Raw genomic sequence first — 14,082 nt, forward strand, 5'->3', positions numbered from 1 at the left:
CAGACCTCTAACAAAGAAAACTCATCTAGAACATTCTGGAACATTTAAAAGGAAAATCTTACTTAACATTTTGACAGCACAACTTTCAGTTGCAAAGCATTTCAAGAACCTTTCCCATCCCCTCAACAATCTTCAGAAAAAAAAATGTGAGCTGAGCTGGGCTAAAGCTTCTGCTAAAATCTGGATCATTTGTCTTAACAGAAGTCTACATACAAAAGAGTAATGAAACTAAAGAAATAAATAATATCTATATAAAGGCATTTGATAATCTTTTGCATTGGTTCACTCAAATTCACTGCTGAACATAGCTCACAGTCTTATCAGCGAATTCAAAACCTGGCAAATGGCCACAGCCTCAGATTCTTCCTGGCCCCGTTGTAGCTGTCCCACTGTCCCAAGTTGCACAGCAATGTCGCAAGATACTCAGTTACTGACTGGCAGAGCCAGAGGCTTCTTAATAAAAAGCAAACTCTGAAAATGAGGAAAACCAAGTGTCCTGATTTCAGCCAAACAATGAAGAAACATTTAAGAATGGAAGGGCAAAAACTTTGCGGTTGAATTCCTATTATCTGGAATGTAACAAAACATCGGTGAAGTGGTGGTTAGAAAATCCATCTTAAGGAGAAAAAAAACAAAGTAATTAAACAGAAGCTGTACATACGTGAACTATGTAAAGATTTCTATCATCAGAGTTTCCTGGTAGCAGATCAGAGTTTATCTTCTGTACATTTCATAGAATAATCTTAAATTGAGTCAATAGGTTTTGCTTTCATAAATGAATTTTTTTTCAGATACCAATGTTTCTATTGAGCTTGAATATTTGTCTCGTAAGGCAGTTCTTCCCCCTTGACTACTTAACCCTGAAAGTAGTTCCAATGGTCATTTAAAATTTGTAAAATATGTCATATTTAAGCCTGAGCATTGATTTTCAGTTTCAGTTGATGTCAACAGGAGCTGGGGTACTCTCATCCCCTCAAAGCAGATCAAATACAGCTCTCAATAGAAGGTGAGGAGTACTTCCAGATTCTCTAAGTCCTTGACAAAGCATATAGCTCATGGTGGTATGTGAGATTAAGCAAAATAGAACATTTAACATATGTCATAATCAATGTGGGAAGACACTTGTCTAAATATAAACAACAGACCATTTAATGCTACACTTAGGCCCCATATCCTAAGGTGCTCCTTTTTTCTAATCTCTGTGTCACAGACTTCACACTCCCCACATATTCCATCTGTTGGTAACACAATGGTATTAAAGAGAAGGCAGCAGAAACTTAGGAGCAGATTTTAAAATGACCAAAGAGACTTCTACAGAGGACATTGACAGAACTCACACCGCAAACATATTGCAAACCAACTGTTGCCAAAGAAATGCCTGTAATTCATGTTGGATATTCATTATCCAGATTTTTTTACAGCAGTCAGAAGGTATCTTGAAGGGTTTACAGCTATTGTAAAATCCCCTTTGATGCTTACAACTATTGAAGAGGATACTTAACCTTCAACAACCCTTTGTGTTTTCCACTGTTTTCTGCAAGTACTTCTAAAGTTTACAATGTCCAAAGAACTGCCAATTGTCCTGACAGAAGTCTGAGTAAAAAATTTATGAATGCATAAGAAAAACTTGGGATTTTTATAGATCTATTTCTAAGACAAGTTTTGAACAAATAAAAGGCAAAAAATATGCAAATAGTATTTGCCCTTCCCATAGCTGAAATTTCAGCCTTTAAAAAATAATCAACTTAAGAACTTCAGTATAATTTTATCCATACTTACATAATGAAATTCATAACACATGAATAGTAATTATAATTTTAAATTAATAACTCACTATTCTTCTCCCAGGCTACAAATTGCCAGATATAGCACTATCTTAGTAATCATCTGAATACTTTTAATGGTTTTTTTTAAGTGCATTCACCTGCCTGAAGTAACATAAAGTAAACTTTTATCTTCAACTTTTAAAATGAACTAAACGCAAACTCAATATTCATACACATTACTGACAGATTACCAAGTTCAGATAATGACCTCTATTCACTTTTCCAATAACCTAACACAGTTATCTCTCTACTTATATGCATTTTTCCACTCAAAGACTAAACATGTTTCAAGTTTTCTGATGATTGCGTGAAAGTGTAGAACATAATGTAGCGACAACTGTCTTTTGAAACCCATTTTTCTGAAAACAGAAGACATCTCTCACTGACTAAGTTCATATCTCCAAAATACTAATAAAACCTTTAATTTCTGATTATACCAAAGATTATCCTCAAGCCTATTAAGAATACAACATCTGCTTTTATAAAATTTGCATTATTTAGAAGATATTGTTATAAACCTCCATCATATCAGGGAAAAAGCTTAAAAGTTCTTATTTTTCCCCTCATGACAATGTCATCTGTATTTTTTACAGTTACTGTCCATTCACTTTTTTAGGACTGAACATAGTTTTTGAGAAAGTAGAAAATGTAGCTAAACAAAAATTCAAAGAAATTTCACGCGGAAGCTGATACTTAAACTTCACCTTTTTTTAAATTGCATCCATTGATTTTCCTGAAGTAAGAAAATCAAAAGCTCTCTCCAATTGTTGTGCCTACATGACAACTTAACATTAGACAGCAAAATCTCTTTGCTGAACTTGCTTTTAAGAAATAAAAATCCTTTGTTTCCCTGCACCAAGATCAAAGCAGAAACTCTTTGTTATGTGACAGATTTGAATGCAGTAAGTTCTGATTTTGTGAAATGTCTATGTGATGTCACTGTTTTATAAAAAATCAACTACTAAAAATGTAGCTAAGCAGGCAAGTTAAGGAATGATTGAAATCAACTTTTTGCAAGCATATGCATACATGACCTCAAATCATTGCAGTGAAGGCAATGGTTTACTCAACAACTCATTTTTGTAAAAAGCTGTTCACCAGAAGATTAAAACATGAGGTGATAAACTGCATGAATACTTCCGATTTTAGGAATACATTCCAATTTACTAATTTCCTATATAAAGAAAAAGAGTAACTTCTTGAAAATCTTCCAACTACAGACTTCAACCAATAATTACAGGAAAAATATGATCATGTAAACAAATCATCATTGCTTTGTCATGATGTTCAAACATTCAATGAGAAAGTCTTTGTCAGGATGAGAAAATTACGTGAAAATAAATATGCTACAAACAGATTTATATAGGAACATTTAATAACAAAAAGTAAGCACTAGAGCACACAGGAACTGAGCTGCAAGATTTACTTTCAAATTATAACATTGTTGGTATTACTCAGTTTTCGTTTTCTTATCATTTACCTTGATGTGACTAGCAAATTTACTGTACTTGAAATTCTGTTTGCTTTACAAAGTCACTTCATTGCTATAATAACTACAATTTAAAATCTTAACACACTTCCCATTCTTTCAATTTTCATGTCAAACTCTCTTCTCTTTAGCATCTGGATTTATTAATTTTCAAATAACATCCATCTTCACAAAGTAACATGATTTTGAGTGTCATTCAATCACAGATTTTGAATTGAATTTGTGGAAAGGAATTGATGACTGACTGTTGAAAGTTTTCAAGCAAATTACATCAAATATGAAATACCTTATTCACCTTCTTGATGTGAATGTAAGATTCAAACTTCTGTAAATAACAAAACAGGCACCCTAGTTCCATCTACTGACCAAGCATTCTCAAGTAAAATATATCACTCTCTTGTCTTAAAAAAGACTAGTTAGATATTTTATAATATCTCAAATAATTTTTAAAATGAACTAACAAAGATCTTGGATTAATTATCACACATTATATTTTTGGTTGTAGCACTGTGGTAGTTAAAATTTTGTCAGGTTTTAGTTTCTGTCATCCCAAAGCACATTAAAAAAATAAAATATTTCAAAAAGAAAAGAAAAAACTCAACATATTTAAAATATAGTGGACTACAATAAGTATATGAACATGGTATTTCACATTTTCACCATGCTACAACAGAATGCTTTACTGAGTTATGCATTGCAAGAGACTATAAAATAAAACACATCACAAATGACGGCTGTTAACAAATTGTTAATTATGTTCCATATTTAAGTTTTTATATCAACTAGTTTATGCATACCGTAAGATCAGAAAATCAAGATATCCTTTTCAGTTTACATATATCACATAACTGGTAGTCAGAGCTATATCTACCTCTCATTTAAGTCCAAAAAAAAGATTTGCTATGACAGAAAACAAAGCCTTAGTGTTGCCTGAAGTGTTTACAGGCAGAAAATGAATAGGTTTGTCCTCATCATCACAGTGTCATTGAAACTTGGGAGCTGGGTGCAGTGGGTAGAACCATGCCCAGTGTTGGCAGTGGCCTTTTCCTGCATTCTTTGCACCCCATTTGGGTGAAGTATTGAGGAATGAACATGTGGTGCAGGTAGCTCAGCGTGCAGCTGCAGGTTGAGCTCTGGGAGGCAGTAGCCCAAGGCAAGAGGCCATGACCTGCTGACCCTTTGCACAACAAAAGGCACAGGGACCTATGGCCCAGCCAGGGGACCGGACGCTCAGAGACACAGAGGGAGCCAACAGGCCCCAGACTTTCCTGTGCTTAGACTGTGAGGGTGTAAAAATCCAGGGTGTCCTTCATTTGGGGTCCCTCCTTGGAGGCACCAGCTTGAGCTGTTACTTAGTTGTTGCACCATGATTAAATTATTTTAAGGATCTGGATATCTGAGACTCTGCTATGGGAAAGCTGGGGTTGGACCAATGAGGAAACCTGGTATGACTGTGAATGTGGGGCATGTAGCTGAGAAGGGGCCTCAGTCCCAGCTCAGGTGGTGCAACTGTGACTGCCAGAGTTGCTCCTGGATAGTAACAGAGAAGTTTCCTTCAGATGAAGAAGCACGGTGGAGGAGACAGCAGATCCTCAGTAGGGAAATGCTGGAGCAAAGCCTCCCTAAGACAGAGAAGTTACCATATCACTTCTATACCACGGTAATGCATAGAAAGCCCCAATCTGCTGAAAATATGGGGAACACAGGTGACACAAGAAGTGAGTGGAGTTTAAAAGAGTTGCTGCTTAGTTTATGACTGGTGGCAGAAAAATTGCTTCATTGTTGGTTAGGATCTTACTGCCAAAGCTGTCCTTCAGTACTAGCTACTGAGATGTGGGACTCACAATCTGTTACAATTTCATTAAATTCTCTCAGAGTAATTTGAGGCATTCACAGTAGCTCAGTAGGAATCAGCATAGCTACATATGATCATATAAATCCCCACCCACAAAAGTTGTCTGCAACTTCAGTATTGAGGTCAGCTTCAATTTCCTTGGGCCAAACGACAAAGAATTGTTCAATCAGCTAAAGGCCAGCAGATGTGAAAGAGTAGTAGGGTCAGACCAATGACACTTCAGCAGGATTTATTACTAGGAAGAACTAAGTAATATCTTGACTCCCTCCATGTAGATTTATTTCAGGAGACAGAAAGTTAATTCTACTTTGTAAGTCACATGAACACTGCCAACTATCAGTGTCTTGCCAGTAGCAAGAAATAGGCTCTGAACTGACTCTGACATTGCCACCTCTGCAGCACAAATTTAAGAGTAGGCTGCACCTCCTCTTCACATCTAGTAGTATCTGTAACTACATGTCATGTTTGGATTTGGCCTGGTGGCATGCACTTACCCAGTTTGTTTCAGAAAAATACCTGGAGACAGCAATTAAAAGAACTTAATCCTTCCAGAAGAGGCAGATGCCCATGTGAAAACCACTGTGTGAGCATCCAGGTTCTCCTCACTTGTTGGACATCCACTGAACTGGGACTTTCAGCTCTCAAGCACTTTCATTTTTAATACGAATTGTAGGACACACTTTTTTAAAAATAGTTTCTATCAGCATAATCCATACTCCTCAATGCATATAGATATAGATATGTATAGATAGTGTAACAATTCCATAACAAGGAAAGCAATTTAAATTAAGAGATACACATTTCTTCCCTATCCCTTGTCAATAAACATTTTGAAAGCAGCTAGCATAGAAGCTCATGCTCTTCAGAGAAGATTTAATGTTTTTCAATTCAGTTGGCCTTTTTGCATTTCTCATTCTTGGCCATTGGCTTAAAAAGTGTACTGATTTTTACTTGATCTTACAGTTCTCACTGTACCAACATGGCATGACAGTAGTAGTGCAGGCTGAACATTCAGGAGTTACTGCAGCTGGATAACACTACCTAATTGGCAGTAACTACTGCTCTCCCTGTCCCCTTTTCTTATTTTATGTAATTCTAGTAATATTAATTACATGTGTTAACATATTGAACCAAGTAATATTCTGCATAAGGTGATACAAAGGAAAGTCTTTCAAGCCTTGGGGCTGGGGAAGGGCTCTCCCTAACCTTTCAACTAGGGGGAGGGGGAGGGAAACCCAACCTAATAATCCATGTTACTATGTAGAAAAGAGTCTCAAGCAGCCTTTTCTGTATACCCATTCTGAATAGCTTTTTTTTCTTTTTTTTTTGTCAAGACTGGTCTGATTTCGTGATATCTTTTCATGATTCAGTGATCAGATGCAGAAATCAGTAATGTTGTTTACTGCACTGTTGCTTTGACTATGTTTACTTAACTAATAGATAAGCTATTCGATTGCCATGGTGGAGGTAGTGTATTTGTTCATACATTACTCACTATGCATTTTCCTGCATAAGGCAGAGAAAGTATTTTGTCTTAAGTATGTTCATATTTAGAAAATATGTCAAGTTGTTGCCTCATATTTTAGAAAAATCAGATACAGAAAATAATCTAACAAGAGCTCACACATGATTTCAGCAACCAGTTTTGTAAGTAGACTAATATAACGTCCATCATTGCTGTTTTTGAGCTGGTTAAGCAGATCACTTCTGAAGATCAAGACAGCAACTTTACTTAAAACCAGTGCTTATGTCAGAGAAAAATGAGTCTGGGATTGTCAGGATAGAAAGTTATAAAGGCAAGAGCTGTTGACACCAACAGAGAGCTTTTTCATTCAGTTCCACATGCCATTTTGATGAAGGATAAAGTTATTAAGGCTAAAGAAAATAGTTCTTCTCTCAGATCATCTCATTGGTACCCATTAACAAATATAGAAATAAAAATGAGAAATAGGAACATGTAGGCTTACTAATATAGGCTATGACAGATCAGTCTGATGACTTCATAAAAATTAAGTTTCACTTATGTTTAGTGAAGTGTACTCAGGGAATTAAGACACAGCCCACTCACAAAGGAAAAAAAAATAATTATAAGGTAAGTAAAACAATAAGATATTGAAGTCACAATACCTATGCTGGATTGAAGCTGATTTATATTTAATACTCCCATAAAAACAGATTTAAGTTGTTCGAAGATGGAACTTCTCTGTCACAAGAAAATGGAAAGCATGAAAACAGTGAACCCTCACACAAAAATAGGCCCAGATGGTAGTAGACAATGTAAAGTTGTATATTTCAATAGAAATAATGAGTTTTACTATTAAGTAGCTTGTATAACCAAATGAGAGGGATCCACATGCACTTAAAAGCAGTAGCATGAGACATCAAATATGTTAAGAGCTAATAAAATAGTAAGACCAAAGAAACAAAACCAAAATAATAAATCTGACAGGCACTACCACTGCAAGTGCTATGTCTTACAGCTGTAAGCAGTAAGAAAGCACTACATTGCATAGGTGAGCATTTGCCCTTTCTATCTTTGACTCCATCAGTTTTGAAAGTACACAGGTACTGCCACCCTGAGGAGCAGTCATTTAGAAAACACATTCTTCCAGCTGTAGACACAGGCATGCAGCTGTAGACTTCATTTTAATCACAGCATTACCACTGATTACTTTGTGGTCTTGAACAAATTAGCTCTTTGCTAGTTTTTGCAATTGTAAAGGGTGAAGATAATACCAGTCAACCCTACAAAAGTGTTGCTAGATTTACTATTCAGTAGCAGTTTGAAAATGAATACTATTGTATAAACATTGCATTTTACTGCAGGGCTGAATGCAAACTAATAACTAGCATTCCAACTACCGTCTTCTATGTGAACTTTTATTTCTTTTTAAATACACGCAAACAAATTCCCTAAAGTTAATAGGCACAACACATACTTACAGAAGGGAGAAGAGACTTGCGTCTCCTTCTCCAATCTAGAAATCTCTGTTCAGTAACATTCAGCTTAGTCTATTGACAGAGTATTACTACGAGAAGACTATTCTTATATGTTCATTATAATAATAAATTGTGATATTTTTACTGAGATATAAAAGAAATTATGCTACTGTAAGGACCAACATTTGGTTTTTGATATTTCCCAAAAAGGCAAGCAGACTGAGAAAGTCCTGCTACTCCGAGCCTCCATACCAGACCCAGCATCAAACCCCTTGAACTGATCTTAAGCCACAGGTAATTGTACAAAGTCTTTGTTGAAAATCAAGATGTTCTTAGTCCTAGTTGTGGTCCTGACAAATGGTATCTGATACAAATGTATTAGCAACAGGAATTTCAGAGAAAGCCTTCTCACCTCTACTGGTACAGGATCTTTGTGCTGTTAGAGACTTTCCAGAGAGGAAGGGAAGCCCCTCAGTGAAAGAGCTTTGGTCTTAAGTTTGTGCTGGAGAGGAAGGATCTCTGTGTTAAGTCTTTCCCTCCACTGAAGGGAATGGGCTGTACCAGAAACAAACCGCAATGTAAAATTAAAGAACAATGTTCTACTGCTATTACGCAGAGAGAAAACTGGAGTGAATTTAACCTTGCTTTGCAGAGTTCCAAAACTAGGGGAGAGATCAAATTCAGCAGCACTAAAGCCTGTGAAAAACATTAATGCTTTGTTCCATCATGCTACAACAGTGAGCTTCAGAACGTCTTCAGCACCCAGAGCCCACTCATTTCAGTGCCTTCAGAGACTATAAAGATTTCTTAGTCAGACCTTTGACTGAGACAGCTGAAGCTAAAACTGACCCTACTTTCACCAAAATATAAGGTGAGCAGGCCCCACTAGGTTTATGGCCTAGACAAAGCTGGAAAGTAACACGGCCATTTGGACTAGCAGCTGAAAACCAAAGAATATATTCTGATGGATGAGTTGAGATGGGGGCTGTTTATTTTGTAGGGGTGTGGGGTGCATGTAGTGATCAGGGAGGATCTAACAATAAAGGAAAACTGAAGCTCAGCACTTTTGATTGGGTTATCTGCTGTAGAACTTGAGCTCCAGTATCCTGGGTTCAGTGCTGCTTGGACACCCTAACAAGAAAGTTACATCATTCACAACCCTGATACTTACAAACTCAGATAGTGAATGACCTGCATATCCAACACCAGGAGGGCAACACTGTCTCACCAGGGTAATAGAAGTTCTCAAGGCCAATAAAACGTCTCCTGTGTATTTTGCATAGAAACGGAAAGAGACTTGTGTTGCCAACATAGATTCTTCAGGCATACAACAGAATAGAGAGACAAATGAGTGACAAGCAACATCTAGTTTTATGCCTGTGGAAATGAAAATTTTACCAGAGCCAGGTTAAAACAATGCTATACAAAGAATCACTATTGATCAGATATCCTGAAAGGGATCAAAGGTATGCTTCAACATCTAATTTGTCCTTTGCCTTTACACCTACAAGTATCACCCAAGTGGAAAAATGTCCCCATTCCAATCATCTGATGTTCACTTGTCTTCCAAAGTACAGACAAATATGAAGAAAAGAGAAAACAGCTATAGACAAAACCTCATGACAGATCCAGCATCTTGGCTTCCCGTGCATGGAAAGCACTTAGACTACTTCGTTTTCATGCAGTAGACAAATAATCCTGAGAAGAGTGCTATATGATCAGTGTTTTGATTAGAATAATCAAACAACTTAATTCAGAGTGTATGTCCAGGAGACTCAAAAGAAACATTAACTTTTTCTAAGTAACTTAAACCATTTTTTAAGTCAGTCTGGATCTGACCTACATTATACTTCATGCTCTCTGGCAAATAAGACCCAGTTGTTGAAGCAACTTTTTCATATTAGAAGCTGTTTCCCAATGTTTAATTTCTAAAGGTGATAAATGTAGTTTCCATTTTAATTCTGCAATGTTGACACTGCAGAGGGTTGGGGGGTTTTTTGTATGGGGGAGGAAAGGGTAAAGAAATTACGTGAATTATTTCTCTATAGGAAAAACACTTCAAGAGGCTCAGTAGTTTTATAAGCTCAGCCAATAATACTTTCCTACCATCATACTCTTCATCAGAAAAATAACTGTACTTAATAATTTAGATAAAACCAGAAGGCAGCCTCTGAAGATAGTGTTAGAAAATTAGCTTCTTTTAAAGCACAATGCACAGTGCTGCTTTGGTACTAGTCTTCCATTCCCTGACTTTGATTGACACAACACACTGCCCACTAAAATTAAAAGTATCTCAATGGCAGGAGACTCTAACGTCCCTAAATAACACTAAATAACATCAGTATTTTAGATTTAAATTTAGATTTACCACCACTAAGTAACATTTGTATTTTCCCATGATGACCATTATTTTTTTCATTCCTGCTCAAACTCTTTTTAGAATTACTTCAGTGCAAGATCTGTGTTTGCAAATAAACTTAATTGGTATTGATCACACCCACAAAGCTGATTTACAGATTGAGCATAAAGATATTCACAGTATAAGTCTGGTTTCTGTGTACTGAAAAGAAGGAAGCAGCAATAAAATACACATGAACACAGATGATGAAGGTCCCTGTACACAATTTAGAGAATGGCCCACTTGGACATATAAATTATTTTGATTCGTGTACACTCTGATGAACTTAAAAAAACAATAGGAAAGAGAGAAAAAGAAGTATACGCTCAAGAAGAGTTGTGTAATCTTAGGGAAATTAAAAAAAGATCATCAAACATTATAGGCTGGAGTGATAGTGACAGAGTAGGCCCCTTAGATTTTGGCTATATCCCTCACCACTGACATTTTTCTCTCCCAGAACTTTCATTATTTCTCAAGTTTTTATAATTTATTTCATGTCTCCTCTTCACACTTCCATTTTCAATCAAAAAAAAAAATCAAGAATCAAGAGAGCATATGCAAGAGAGAGGTATTTATGTCTCTCTGAACCTGAGTTCTGGCATGGACAGCTACAGACATTACATCTTTAAAGAGTTTCACAAATTCTCTTGGCTTTTTAGACAGCCTTCATCAGGTAGCAGTTCATCAGGTGTTTTGAAGATGTAAATTTAATGTTTAAGCAGTTCCTAATAAAAAATTAATTAGACCATTATACCAGGGTATATATCATAAATTACCTATGATATATATCATAGAGTACCTAAAAAGATAGAATTATTAGGATGCAATGGGAATGTGCAAAACCATGCAACTACTCTCACATAGTAAAATAGGAAGTTACATGCTTACCAGAAAAGACACAGAGGCTCATGCATTTGTACACTGCAGAGGTTCAAAGATCAACAATCCAGGCAAGGAACAACAGAAAAGGAAAAAAACCAAAAAACTCCTCACTTTGATAAACTCATTTTCATTTAGCTAATATCTTACGTAAACCCATATTTTTAGTTCAGAGATTCTCAAATGACCATTTCTGACACATTAAAATTTTCCAGTGGAAGAATACAACCATGGGCAGCAAATATAAACCTACTGATAGTAGATGTGCTTTTTAAATTACTTTTTGTGGATTCCTCAGAAGGTAGCCACAAACCTCAGGTTGAAAGCCAGTAATTTACTTCTTCTGACCTTGCAAAGACCTCTTTGTGCCACAAGTTTTATATGGCCTTCAACAACCTAATTTACTTTTAAAAACCACAACATATACAGTAAGCTGAAAAATATCCCTGTGCATTTACTGGTAAACAGGTTTTATTTCATTTTTAGCAATGTTAGCAGTTCATTGGATTGTATCACAGTGATTTTACAGCCTATACAGCAACTTGCAGAAAAAACATCCATCTGACATTTCAACCAAAGCCCTAATAGAAACCCCAATATTATACTAAGAAAAAGAAGTCAGCAAAAGTCCCACCTGAACAAATAACGCAAATCCAAAGAACTACTGAAGGGATAAAAAGTCTGTATTCATTTGCCAAGTGGTGAAATATAATAAAAAAGTGAAATTAGGTACTTAAAACTCCTAAATAACCAGAATTGTTGTAGACCAAAGCTATTTTTCAATCTAAATACCATTGGGGTGGATGTGTTTTTCTTTCATCCACTGGAAACAAAAGTCATGCTATGTCAGCATACAGACTGCTAAATAAATCAAGAAGGTTAGTCAAATGTATGTTAAAACATTAGAGAGAAAAAGAACATTCCATAACATATTTAGTCTTCCTGAAAGTTGCTGGGGAAAAAACCAACACCAAAAAAAAACAGCCAACCCCAAAAAAACCCTAATTTACAGAAAAAAAAAAAAAGGAATTAGAAGATCTGAAAGTCAAACAGACAAATTGTAAAAAGACAATATGAAAACATAAAAGCAAACAAATAAAGAGGTAGAATTCAGAAATAAAATGGGAAAAAAATTGTAGTTATCCTTGTATAAGTCTCCCTCAGTAAAACATACAACAGTGAAAAGAAAGATTATCATGCAAAGCAAAAAGCTGCAGAATTAATACGTTCAGTAATCTCACTCAAGGGTAATTTTTAAGTTAGACATAGTTGCCACATTGTCTTACCAAGAATTCAAGAAATCTTCTGAAGAAACATATAGTACTTCTGGAACACAAGTTGGGACTACATTTTAAACCTAGAGAACTGCAATCTTGTCAAATGCAAAAGAAAAATAAATCGGACAAAGCAGAATTTACTGGCATTAAATCTGATATTAGGCTGCCCTCTTCAACCGTAGAATCATAGAATATTCTGAGTTGGAAGCAACCAACAAGGGTCATCGAAGTCCAGCTCCTAGCCCTACACAGGACAACCCAAAACTGAACCATTAATTGGAAGGATTCATGTCCTTTTTTGAAAAAAATGCTTCAGTATTTGTAAACCATGGAAAGTGAAACTATAGAAGTATGAAGAAATCTATCAATAGTTTGTCCAAGTGTAGTGGTATCAGACATGAATCCATGTCTAAGTAAATTCTCATCACAGCCTATTCTTAGTATGGATTTTCCTATTCAATGAGAAGTATGCACAGATGATGGGCAAGTCTGTCAAACTGCTTTTGAAACAGACAAAACTGCCATACTTGGTCCATAAGATCTCTTTCCTCCTTTCCTCCCACAGTTCAAAATATAAAAGATAACCAAAATGTTGCCCCTGCTCACTTCCCCTACAGATCTTAGAATGGTATTAAGGTGCTAAAAATTTTGAAGAACACACACTTGAGAAAAGCAAAGCTCAAGTAGTTTTTTAAAAAAATATGCAGAATTCAGATCTCTATTGCCTTCTGAAAGGTGTCTGTCCTTCATGGAAGGTAAAAGACTTCCCCAAAGCCTAGGCTTTGAAACTTTTTTCCACAGATCATACTCATTCAACTGATTTGTGAAAGGTGGTGCTTTATTCGAAAGTGGATTCTGTTATCTTCTTATGTGGCTACAACTCATGACAGAAATAAACAGCAGCTCAGAGGATTGGAGCAGCATTTGATTAACTGACAGAATATACTCAGACTAGAGGATAAGCCAAGAACTTCTACACACCGAGTGATACAGAAATGCCTAAAAGTCACATGATATGTGTATATTTCCCAAACAAAACCGGACAGGTTTTGTTGACATTGCTGTGTGGCTGTAGTGACCGTGCAGTATAATGAGCAATCTGCCTATCAGATAGCTCTCTTGTAGCCATAACCCTCTCCTTTTTCCTAGAAAGCCAATTTATGCAAAATGGAAACGGGAAACTAAAAAATTAGAATTGCGGCACTCAGATGCTGCATTGGTACAACTTATCTTGCAACACAAAACCTGTGGGGACATAATGTGTCTCAATATAAGAAGAAAAGAAAAAGAGGGGAGAGGAGAGGGAAGAACAAAAAAAAAAAAAAAAGAAAGTCTGACTCTGACCTGTATTATTTGCAAAAAAATCAAATTCTACAGTATTTCAGGAAAGAATTACTCATTCAATAATGTGACAACTT

Source organism: Chiroxiphia lanceolata, chromosome 1 (genome assembly GCF_009829145.1).
Source record: "Chiroxiphia lanceolata isolate bChiLan1 chromosome 1, bChiLan1.pri, whole genome shotgun sequence".
NCBI lineage: Eukaryota > Metazoa > Chordata > Aves > Passeriformes > Pipridae > Chiroxiphia > Chiroxiphia lanceolata.